The following is a 12,844-nucleotide window of genomic DNA, read 5'->3' as shown; positions in this document are numbered from 1 at the left end:
AGAGAGTTGCCGTACGAACTCCTCACGCACCATGGAATACGGTCCTTGTAAAAGAATTTGGCTAGAGTGTGCTCTCTTCGCAACATGATCATTCCAGGCGAGTACGACTCCGAGTGTATAGATCACGACGTTTTGGCGTTACCATGTATGTACGTAGATGAGAATCGCTACAACACTGTCAATCATCATTTTTTACACGGCCATCAATATTGCAATCGCTACGATTCACAGCGAGCGGTGGACACTTGCGGTCGGTTGCGGTCAGCTTGTCACTGCGTTCCAGGCTCTGGCCCCAAGCGAGCTAGGCGCAGGTTTGTACCAGAAGGCATCTTGCGGTTTGGCTGATTTTTACGCGGCCAGAAAGCGTTATAATTTAAACGTGCGCACTCCTTGTTTGTACAGGCCGTGCGATCATGTTCAGCGGACTCGGTCGACTGGATCGTGGAGGCTGCGCTGGTGGAACACACTTACAACACCAGCTTGGCTTGACTGAGCTGGTAGTTGTATTGTATAGTTGTAATAGTGCAATGCCCGTATTAGTAGTACATGTTTTAGCGGCATGCTTGACTCGCCCCCCCCCCCCCCCACACACACACACATGAGTACGGCCCGGACGTGGTTCGTCTCACACAGACACTTTATATTTTAGATCAATCTGAAAATAATTCGAAGGATCAGTGGGTGATCCGGGAAGCCTTTAGAGTGAAAAACTTGTCGGCGCCTTCTATACAATAGGTTCGGCCTGGTCCATGCTCAGATGGCTAGAACTAGTAGAAGATCGATCATGAAAAGCAAGGTCATGGATTCGAGTCCTGGTGGGTCTGGCATTTGTTCTCTTTTCAGGCAGTTCACTTTACCGAGTGATCTGTTGTTAAAAATCAACCTGAAATCTACGAAGTGGTGTTCGGTACCAGACATTGGCCTTTCAATAATGCCAAGAGTACATAACCCTATTAGCACCCATTACTCATTAGGCGTTATGTACTCTTGTCTTGATAAAACTCTACTCCTCCCCTCCACTCCCGAGCTCCATATCATGCGTTCCTGTTTCTCGCTTGCTATTTTCTTGGATCACTATAAAGACGTGTGCAGTTTGAGAATATCAATAACACAAGAGAGATTGGCAGCTGTGTCGCAACTCTGAGTTTGACGTACTATAGTATTACTACGATCATCAGGCAACAGATGGCTCCAAAACGGGCAGCCTGAACATAAAGGGGAGCAAGGTGGGACATTCTGAGGGGTATCATAAAGGAATACCACTAACATAATTTCTGAAGTAAAGTTTTCGGTTTCACACCCTGCCTAGTACATAGTCATTGCACCTACATTTTTCTACCATGTCCATCCGATTACTACTACTAATATGCCAGGTTCAGTACCACCTTCTCTGACGGTTTTTTTTTGGAGGCGAAACAACTACATGTAGCTATCAGCCGGGAGGAATTTCAGTATCAGAATCAGTCATGAACCCTTCCTTGAAAGTGTAAGGTTGGTGACTAATGGCACAGGCTACTGGTGGTGTAGCCGCTACAACTACATGTACATGTACATGTAGTCAGCTGAACTTGAGCCTGAAGAGCGTCTGGAGAAGAGGAGCAGAGAATGGTGTATACAGCTGTACTTGTATTCTGAAATCTGCTTGTTTCAGGCGCAAGTGTGTGCAAGTCTAGCCTGGCACGGAGGCCTGTTGGGACTCCTACACCACGTCTTTCCTACTCTCCCTAATAATAATATAAGCTGAGGTTCTCATTTTTCAACATTCAACAACCCCATGTACCCTACATCATGTATGTTTGCCAAGCAAAACAGCCACCACCAGGCATCAGATACAATGTACGTCGACGACAGTTGACAGTCTACGTCGCATAGTGCCGTGGCAAGCGAGTTTTCTACAAAATTTTAATATTCACGAAGCAAAGCGATGACTATCTATAAGTATCTCTGCTAGTAGTGCCAGTGGTGGTTGTTTTTCTTTGTCAAACAAACATCAGGCACATTCGTATGTTGCGTATTGGCCCTATTGGGACAGTTATTCTTGTGATTGTTTTCAAATATTTCCAACACACGGTAAGTAGTAACATTGTCATCACGTACACTGACTATAACAGTGCTGTTAGTAGTCAGATGGTGAGACGAGGAAAATATTTGTAACATGGGCATAACTTGTGCCCACTATTTCCATGTTCAAAGTGTTAGTAGTGTTAGTGTAATACTAGCGGTCAGTATAATTGATCATTATAGCCAAAAACTCAACGCATGTCTTGGGAAAGCGGCACCGATAAGAAGAATTAGAATGTAGAATCCTTTGAGAATGTTCAAGTGATATACACTGTACATGTAATGGATCTTCAGTAACGCTGGGAAGGCTTGGACGGTTATCTGCCATTATCATGATTATGGCGTTTCAAACTCCCGTGAATCACTTCAATCATTAGTTCATATGCTGTCGGCCATTTTGGTTCCGCTGTCAACACAAATTGTACTCGCTACACAAACACAGCCACAGCCACATTACACATGTTAAAACAGGGATGACTAGGGAATCACCACACAAGCCGCTCAGAACAACCTTCACAGATGAGTTCGTCATTGTTTATTTATTTTTATATTTCATTTTATCGGGCTTCCTTTGCCAAGACCAAAGTTAAGTGGCAGCAGATGACTGCAGTGGAGACATAGGGAATGAACACTACAATGCATCATACTAGAGGAATGGAGAGAGAGAGAGAGAGAGAGAGAGAGAGAGAGAGAGAGAGAGAGAGAGAGAGAGAGAGAGAGAGAGAGAGAGGGAGGGAGGGAGGGAGGGAGGGAGGGAGGGAGGGAGGGAGGGAGGGAGGGAGGGAGGGAGGGAGGGAGGAGGGAGGGAGGGAGGGAGAGAGAGAGAGAGAGATACAATGTAGATAGATAGATAGAAAGGAGTAATTTTGGCAATTGCCGGCAAAGTGCTCAATGCACAAAGTGCAGAGCGTTTCACACGGAAAAGAGAACTTGGTCCAGTTTGCTAACATTATCAACCAAGGGCTACAGTCCTATGAGGTTTCCTTGTTGTGGTTGTTCGAATGCTCAATCCGTATTCATATTGTTGTCATCGTGTTGAGCCAGATTTCATACTCAACATGCAGTAATCGTACACTAACCGGAATCAGTTCACGATGGGTATGTACATGTACGTACAGTAACGTAGTTCTATTTTCTGTTTCTTTCAAAAATAAGTTTTTTTTGCTTTTTCGTTAGTAGTGCCAGGCCAGTGATATCATGTTCTGCGATTGCCCATATGAGGCTTTCACGTGCATGTGCAAGTAAGATTTTTAATAATAGGCCCAAATAATAATTGTTTCAGCCTCTAGCCGCGCACTCATGACCCAGTGTTGGCGCATACGGCTCGCCTGCTTGGAAACGCGCAGTGTCGCTCGTCATGATGTGGACGGGTTGTTGAAGGCAAACTCATTGCGACCTGTCAGTTTCTTTCCTCATCACTCCGCGACGGCCAACAAACGAGGCAAGCGCCAATGAATGCATTCCTCGGCACAAGCGGTGATGAAAGGTGTGTTGAAACCGCATTACCATTTCCGTCTACACAGGTTTTAGCCGTCACCACTGCCACTGCCACACTGACTCTGACTCAGTGTCAGCATTCTGCATTCAAATACTTGAACAAGTTGAAGTGGTTTGGGATTTGAATAGAACAGGTTTCAGTACTCTCTCCCTAGCTCCCCCTCCCCCTTGTCTGTCTGTCTGTTTCTCTCTGTTTCTCTCTCTCTCTCTCTCTCTCTCTCTCTCTCTCTCTCTCTCTCTCTCTCTCTCTCTCTCTCTCTCTCTCTCTCTCTCTCTCTCTCTCTCTCTCTCTCTCTCTCTCTCTCTCTCTCTCTCTCTCTCTCTCTCTCTCTCTCTCTCTCTCTCTCTCTCTCTCTCTCTCTCTCTCTCTCTCTCTCTCTCTCCCTCTCTCTTCATAAATGCATTGCACCATGCCTCTCCTTATTCGCCCTATTGTTCAGTTGTCCGTTTTGGTCAGCGAATCCAAAACTAAAATGTAATGAAATCAACAACAACAGCAGTAGTAAGTTAAGGTGGCACTCACTTGACTATCGCCACAACGCACTTTAGCTGACGAAGTTAGTTTCTTGCTGCTACGTGGAGCTCACGCTTTCATAAACAATGTACAATGTAGATCTACATGTAGGAGCAACCAACAACTTCGAATGATGCTCTCTCCACCTTCATTGCTACTACTAGTGTTAGGTACCTCCTAAAGGGTCCATCCGTAAATATCGATATTTTTTCAAGACGCCATTTGTTCATTTCTCCCCATAGTCAGACCCCTCCGGAGCTCCCTCCCCCCTCAAAACGAACATACACATGTTTATGCAAGGGATCGATATGTTTTTATTAATGAAGTGCAATTTCCTCATGAAACGTGACCAGCTGCAACTGTCACCATACACCTAGGTTTACGTTGCCACGGTCGCACAACCTTACCATGGCTATGCTCACGAGGTTGACTTTCACTTTGTGTAGATCATAAACTATATGTTTGAACAATGCCCGTCCATAGATAGAGTTCGATATTTTTTTCTCAAAGACGAGACGAACAGGCCCCCCCCCCCCCCCAAACGAACGAATATCTTCTCTAAACAAAAATATCGATATTTGTGGACGACCCCTAACACTAGCAATGCCTCCGATCTGGTGCGTCCACGGAGCTATGAAGCCGAGACCTCTGGTCGGCTGAGCTTAGCCCCGATCTTGTGCGACCATCTGAATCGTATGGGTGTTAGCCCCGGTTCTGACATATGGGTGTTAGCCCCGGTTCTGACATATCGGTGTTAGCCCCGGTTCTGACCCTCTGTACCGGTATTCTAGAGAGTTGTCTTAGTCTTCTTGTTGTTGTTGTACCGTCAGTCGTGTATTCGTTGTTCGCTCCTGGATCTGGTTGTCTTCTTGATACTCAGTCTCTATAAACTTTGTAGCTTTTGTTCAGAATTGTTCTTCTTTCTTTTCCAACTTCTGCCCGCGTCCCTTAGCTACATGTACAATGTAGCTCAAAATGTCAAACACGCTAGGGTCCAGCGGATTCCGCCGGCAGAAAAATTGGCAGAATTCGGTACTTTTTCTGGTAAGTTTCATGCATGTTTGGTATGTGAATAAAGAAATGGAGCAGAATTCGAGGAATTGCCCGCCATAAGGTTTGTATGGTTCTGCCAATTTTAGTGCTTTTCGAGCAGAATCTGCCACCTTTTCGAGCAGAATCCGCCGGTCCCTAAAACACACTGTCGGAATTATCAGCCCATCTTTCCCGCAGCATGTGCTGAACAGAGTGACTGCGAGTGTGAGTAACTCAGTTGCTAAGTCATTGGTCGGTTTGACTCAGTCTAGTCCGAGCCTCGTTAGTATTACTATTACATGTACTAGTATTAGTAAGTTGGCTGGCGCCACCGACACGCGCCCTGCTGTCTCGCACACTTGGGAGACAAGAGAGGTGCATGGCTGTACATGTACATGTAAATGTACACATGACTGTACATGTTGTTAGTTTGACAGCATGAAACAAGGACAATAGGTGGAGGACACCGTGTTCGGAAACAGTGATCTTACTACAACCATCCACGGTTGGCAGAGCCCGGGCCCGTTGGGACCATCTGAACCATTATGGGTGTTGAAACCGGTTCTGACCTTCATTATGCTGGGTTCAGATGGTCCCAACGGACCGGGGCTCTCCCAACCATGGATGGTTGTAGTAGTAAGGTCACTGTTTCCGAACACAGTGTCCTCCACCTAACTTCCTAAGTCCTTGTTTCATGCTGTCAAACTAACAACGTCACGACTGTACAATACATGTACAGTGTACATGTATCTCTATGCAATACCAGAATGCAATGACGTAGCGTTGGTTGATGTACATGTACATGCAACGGTACATGTAGATGTATTTTGCGCAAGCAAGCAGGAATCTGGTAGTTCACCCCTCAAACTCGTGAGTGAACAGGTAGGCAGCTTTCCTTCTCACATCACACATGTGTGCGAACAAATTAATACGCTGGCCAACGCAAAATTATTAGCGCAGGGTTGTAAATGGACACACTAGTCACGGGTCGACGGTCCCGGTGTGTTGTAAATGTAAAAATGTACATTTACATGTACATAATGCCACACAACGTACAAATGTACATTGTACATGTACATGTACATGTACACTGTAGATCTACGTTTCGCCGTGTAGACGCTGACGGCTCATCCCTGATCAGCTGTGCAGATTCGACTCGTATGGAGAGCCAAGGATTAAAATAATTATTAAAAAGAGAGGACCCAACACTTCACAAGTAAATTATCCGTTGTTTGTCCAACACTAACAATTATAAGGATGATAATAACTGGTGAGTCAGAACGTGCAGGCACAACACTGACTGATGTGATCATGTTAGGCCTTGACGGATTATGCTAATATTTTCGTGAAATTATGCTTTTCGCATTGCTGAAAAAATTGCAGAATTATGCTATTTTTATGCTAAAAGTTATCATATTATGCCGCATTATGCTCACATATGCTACTAATGCATAATGGTTCTGTGCAAAATAACAGGGGAATTTATTTGTAGAGGGCGTTGTACTGTAGTAGCAAAAGTTCAACGGGGTCAACGCACCGTCCGACCTAGCTACGACCATCACTGATTGTAGTGGACTGGACATGGTATCAAGGGAGTCGTAAACCTACAACTTCCTAGTGCATCTACTTGTACTTGTACTTGTAGAATATGTACAACTGTATGGAATTTGATGCGAACAGGCGGATTATTACAATTTTATGCGATTCGTATGCAATTTGCCTCGAATTATGCGATTATTCGACTTTGGTAGGAATTATGCGAAAAATTATGCTAGCATAATCCGTCAAGGCCTAGATCATGTGAAGCAGGGAGTCGTAAAGTAGAGGTTCCTGCACGAGTACGAGGGCAGTACCGCAGAATCGAGCCCGCGCCGCGATAGCGGAATGGGCTGGATGAACAGCGGTGCATTGCACGCTTTGGTTGAGGCTCATCCGGCTCGTCCAAGATCTCCTTCGCGAACGACTCCGCAATAAAAGTTTCAGTCTCTTCCTCAACTTTTTGCAGGAGCTCATTCACATCGCAAATATCGTTCAACAAAGGGGTTTCTTTTCTCCCAGTAGAGTTCCAGATCAAATGTCGGAGCGCCATGATGACAGTTGTGGTCGCAAACAGACGCTCTTCTGCTTTACATGTACTTAATAGTTACAAATATCTACATGTACATGTATTTCTTTATTAGTCACCTCTTTTCTTGATCTTGTTGGTTTTCCACTTAGTCGCTCTTTCCGCGCAATCCGGTGCCTTGTATTTTACAAGTATGAAACATGCGGCAAGTAACCAATGAAAGACCATGAAGAGAGTCAGTCCAGTGGCTACTACCCGTCGTCAAGTGACGACAGGCAGTGGAACCCGTTCCTGTCCGTCGTCACTTGACGACTTGACGACGGGCAATGGAATCCGTTCCTGCCCGTCGTCACTTGACGACGGACACTGGATCCAGTTCCGTCATCTTGGCTTAGGCTTTGAAGTAACACGTTAGTTCGAGCAGGCAGTACCGCGCTTTCCAGCCCGCGCAATTTGATCTGTCATTGGTCCACTCCAAGGCGAAAGTCACGTGACACACGGGAAAGTCCTTTTACGACTCCCTGTCGTTCTAACTTCTAAGTGATGAATAGTGTTGGACAAACAACAGATAAGATAACTTGTAACGTTTCGGTCCTCTCTTTTAGTCCTACGATGTTTGTTTGTTTGTTTGTATTTTTTTATTTAGAGTGGGAAGTCCAAAACAGGCCCTAGCCTAATAACAATGGTCCCACTAGTGAGGGAATGCTGTATATCTGTGCATAAGGATTAGTGAGTGTAACAGCAACTATTGGGAAAGCAAAAGAGAGAAGATAAACAACTCAAAACAAGAGTTGCGATGTCCATCCGGATCTACAGTACATGTACAATGCACAATGTACAATGTAAGTAATTACCGGATAGGTTTAGGTTTTACAGTCAAACAGTGGACAGAAAGGCTATAATTAATTTTATGGTTACTTACTCAGTGTGTCGTGCATACCCGTGCAATCATCAGACAACATGATACATTGATAATGGTGGGTACGCCGGTATTTGTGTGGGGTCTTTCGCGAGGGCTCAACACGATACTGAGGTGGAGGGCTCAACACGATAACACGATAACGTGGACGGTGGAGCACGTTGTACACACAAAACTCAAAAGGCACGAAGGAGGTTTACAGAGTTCGTCGCAACTCCCAGTTCCTTGCACACTGCAATCATCAGGCGACTCAGGCAAACCTTATACATGTACATGACTGTACTGATGTTCGTGAACATTTACAAATACAATGTGCATTGTAAAGAAGAGGTTGGTGCGACTTCGGCGATAGTACTAGTAGGGGAGGAGTGTGTTACTCCCTACATGTACATTGTAGCTGACACTACCTTGGTCCATTTCTTATCTACATGTACAATGTCATGTACATATACATGACATTGTACTAGTAGTGGTACCAAACAGGCAGAAAAATACCAAATGTTGCCAAATTCTGCCAAATTCTGCCAATGTATCCACCAACATTATCCGCTAAGCCTAAGGGCTATGTCAGTATGATTGTGTACTCAAGTACAATGTACATGATTGTACTACAACAGTACATGTACATTGTAGGTGCGAGGTAGCAGGGATGGTGTGGGTGAGTAGACCATGGCAGTAGCCTAGTGGTACTAGTACTACAGTTACTACGTTTAGGTGACGTCGTGGTATTTGACTCTGAGGAGAAATTTGTTTTCGTGTCGGCACTTTGAGACAAGTGCGGAGCACTTGTTTGGGCAGCATGAGGAGCCTAGGTTGATGAGGACGTGGTATTTCTCAGTCGCGCAGAGTCTGGATCGCTTCGTCATAATTATTATTTGTGTGTGGGCTTTGGCGAGGTCCTTTATTCTCCAATTCAGCTTGTAGGTGGTGTTTGCTCGGTTCCTCCCTCGTAGGTTTAGCTTTTCCGTGATTTTATCGTGGGTAGCTATTTACTACGTTCGTAGTCATCTGAGAAGACCCTTCCGATGTAACGCTCAGCCAAGTCAACAGTAGACTACAGTCGTGTAGACCTGCCAATTGCCATGTCCACAGAGAGTTGATAGTTGAAACAAACATCCCCTTCGGCCGGCTTCCGGATTTCCCTGCTGAGTGTAGGCATAGCAACGGCGACAATGCTTGCCTAGCGCCTGCTCCAGCTACAAAACGAAGCTCCTGTCTGAAACACTCACTCTCCATCATCTAGCTACATGCACAGTCATAATTATGTTGTTACATTGAGAGCATGAAACAAGGTGGAGGACACTGTGTTCGGAAACAGTGACCTTACTACAACCTTCCGCGGTTGGCAGAGCCCTGGTCCCTTCGGACCATTTGAATCATATGGGTGTTGAACCCGGTTCTGACCCTCATTATGCTAGGGGAGTTTTAGACTTCTCCTTACGTCCGTCGTATATTCTTTGATCGCTCCTGGATGTCGTCCTGGTAGTCATGTACAATGTAGTTACTTAAACCTGAGTTGCTTTTCTTTAATCTTCTTTTCTTCCAACGTCTGCCCATGGCGTCCCTCTCTCAGCTCGTCAGCTGTCAACATGTTAACAGTTACTGCCGCCACCATGACACTGTCGCGAGAAAGTGCTCTCTGTAGACGAGGTCGGTGATCTGATGTCCCGACGTGGCCATGGGTAGGCCTTCACCACCGGGGCTCTGCCAGCCGCAGACGGTTGTAGTAAGGTCACTGTTTCCGAACACAGTGTCCTCCACCTTGTTTCATGCCGTCAATATCATTATTCTAACAATATGTGTGAACTACATGTATAACAAGGTTTATCTAATGCTAGTTTTGAACTAGTATTAGGTTAAATGGCAATAAATAAGATAAATTGTGCACTCATAACAACAGCAAAAATGAAGAAAGTCAAGTTCCATAACGTTTTCTTGTGACTGTCATCAAGAGTCCATAACCCCCCAGAGTGTGCAACTCCAGGTTGGGGTCTGGCGCAACGAAATCCAAACATTGCGTCATCCGGTCCCCGGGCAAGCATGGGCGGATGGGGCCATGTGCATATCTGGTACATCCGGCGGGGGTTCCAAGTGGAAGCAAGCCACGGAAGTGTCACGTAAAACGTTTGCTCCACGGGCTATGCAGTGTCAGCAGAACGGCTTTGATTTCACAGTCACAGAATTTTTTTATTTGAAGAGAGTTTCTCTGCTCGTTGTCTGAAAAGCTTGTATTGGGAGAGTTCGTGACTCCGGGATAGCAAGAATAGGCATGGATATAGATTTACAAGATTTGATGGAAATAGCTCTTGGCACGGCATGAAGACCCGATCGATTTCGAAGTAGATGTGCTTCAACCTGCTCCTCAGTCCCATTTTGGTACAATTTCCAACACTCGACAATCGAGAGAAGAAAATGAGGAGCCCAGATCGAGCAAAAACTGACGAATATCGTCCACAGAGACACTGCACTCCGGCGACAATGGGGAGCGCTTTGCTTTAGGTTCAACAGTGGCCATTGTTCTTCTCTTATCGGAGAGACACTCAAAAGAGAAAACTGTTCGACAACTCTAAAATAATTCTTTGTGTACTTGAGCCTTTCAGTTTCAGGCGTGTTACGTGGCCGTGGATTCGTAAAGAAAGACCCCAAATTGGGCAAACGGGCGAAGTAGGTCCGGGCCAAACTTCCCATTTCGTCATAGCTACTCACTACATGACGTATGAAGTTTGGATTTCGTTGCGGCACTGATTTGTGCTGAGAAGGATCACGAGTTGCACACTCTGGGGGGTTATGGACTCTTGCTGTCATCAGTGGAACGCCGTCACATAAAAATGTAATAACTAAAACACACACTTATATGTACATGTAGCTAATATGGTTTCAGGTAGAAATACAGCTGCTAACAAGTACAAAAAGCGAAGTTTGCACCTTTGCAATGTGTGAATATAGTGTATGTGAGAAAGGTAGTGGCAGATGAATGTGATACTGTGTGATTGAATGTAATGGTGCGTGTGTATTACTTGAAGAGTGTGAGTGATACAACGTTTTCTTTCTGTTTACATAGCACAGGGTCACGAGTACGAATGTACACAGCTTCCAACGCCTGCAATTGCTTGAAGAAACGTGCGCAACGAATAACACTAAACCAGGAACCGTCAAACACCTTACGACATTCTGGACTGGACACCAAATGCTTGTACACTGCGGACTTCCTCTTGTCAACATCAAACTCCTCCTCATCACTACTCTCATCCTCCACCTCCATTCCAATGCCGCCGTCCATCCCATCGCACTCGTATTCGTCGTCATCAGTCTCCATCTCCTCGCGACACCGCTTCCCTCTCCTTGATTCGTTCTGTGCCGTGCCTGTGCTTCCTCCTGCGTCTCCTTGCCTACCTTTCTCACATACACTATATTCACACATTGCAAAGGTGCAAACTTCGCTTTTTGTACTTGTTAGCTGCTGTATTTCTACCTGAAACCATAATTATTAGCTACATGTATACTGTATAAGTGTGTGTTTTAGTTATTACATTTCTATGTGACGGCGTTCCTTGCGTTCCGGCGGAACTTGACTTTCTTCATTTTTGCTGTTGTTATGAGTGCACAATTTATCTTATTTATTGCCATTTTACGACTATTGTCTCCTCGTCGATAGTATTAGGTTATAATTATAATGTACAGTCATGTAGATAAAATCATCATGTAGATCTACATGTAGATCTTCTACATGATGATTAATTTTTATCTACATGACTGTAGTCTACAGTGTAGATCTACATGACTGTAGACCCCCTCTACATGATCATTGTAGGGGAGACGGTTGAAAGTCGGACCTGCTTGACAGCATGTAGAGCTACAATGATTATGTATGTGAACCAGTTTACCTACCACAACCTGCACTAGTGCCTAGTAGTCATGGTACAGTAGTGGCACTGTCAGTGTCACTGTGTCAGACAAGAGTGAGGTTTTGCATTCCGAATTTCGGTACAGCGTTCTTCGGTCATTTGTCGAACATCAAAATGTCGAATTTTCGCACCAACGTTTGTTTTGCAAGTCGAAAATGATGTGTTTTCATTTCGTGAGTCCCAGCATCAGCAACGTCCTGTTCCGTGCTCCTTTTCTTGCTGATTCCAACGAACTTTGATCGCCCAAAGAGTCGAGGGCCAAACCTGCCTCCTCAGTCGCCTCAGAAAAACCAATTCCATGGCCAAGTCAAATTTTATGCGTGTCGGCATAGTCTTTTCAGCTACACAGATGACGGTGAGGACACTCCAGGCGAAAGAGAGTAGACAGGCAGTGGAGAGGAGCAATCAGAGGTAGCTGACGATGCTATGTCGCCAAAGACGCCTGCCAAGCGATGCCGAGATAAGAAACCTCTTTGAATAAATCACGCGCTAGCGCTCTTCTACAAGAAAATGCATCCGAAAAATATTTTCGGCAAGGTGAGCTTTTTCCGAACAAACACGCCGAATCTTCGTGTCCATTTTCGACCTCGCTCCCGCGTGCCGAATCTTTTTGCCGAATTTCGGAATGCAAAACCTCGCAACTGTGACTACAATTTTCTATGTCCATGGTGTCCCAGTTGCTTGTCCCTAGCCGAAGCCAAGAAGTCCCAGGCTACTGCAGTTCGGGACGCCACTCGTCGGGCTGCAGCCTGTGCATGCAGGAGCACCGCATATGTCAGCAGACTGCGCCGATTTCAAAAACGCAAAGGTGTCAGACGATGACACACACGATGCGAAATGGAGTAAAGACG

This window comes from Sycon ciliatum, chromosome 8 (genome assembly GCF_964019385.1).
Source record: "Sycon ciliatum chromosome 8, ocSycCili1.1, whole genome shotgun sequence".
Classification (NCBI taxonomy): domain Eukaryota; kingdom Metazoa; phylum Porifera; class Calcarea; order Leucosolenida; family Sycettidae; genus Sycon; species Sycon ciliatum.
The sequence above is the reverse complement of the archived record's forward strand: the minus strand, read 5'-3'. Positions refer to the sequence as shown.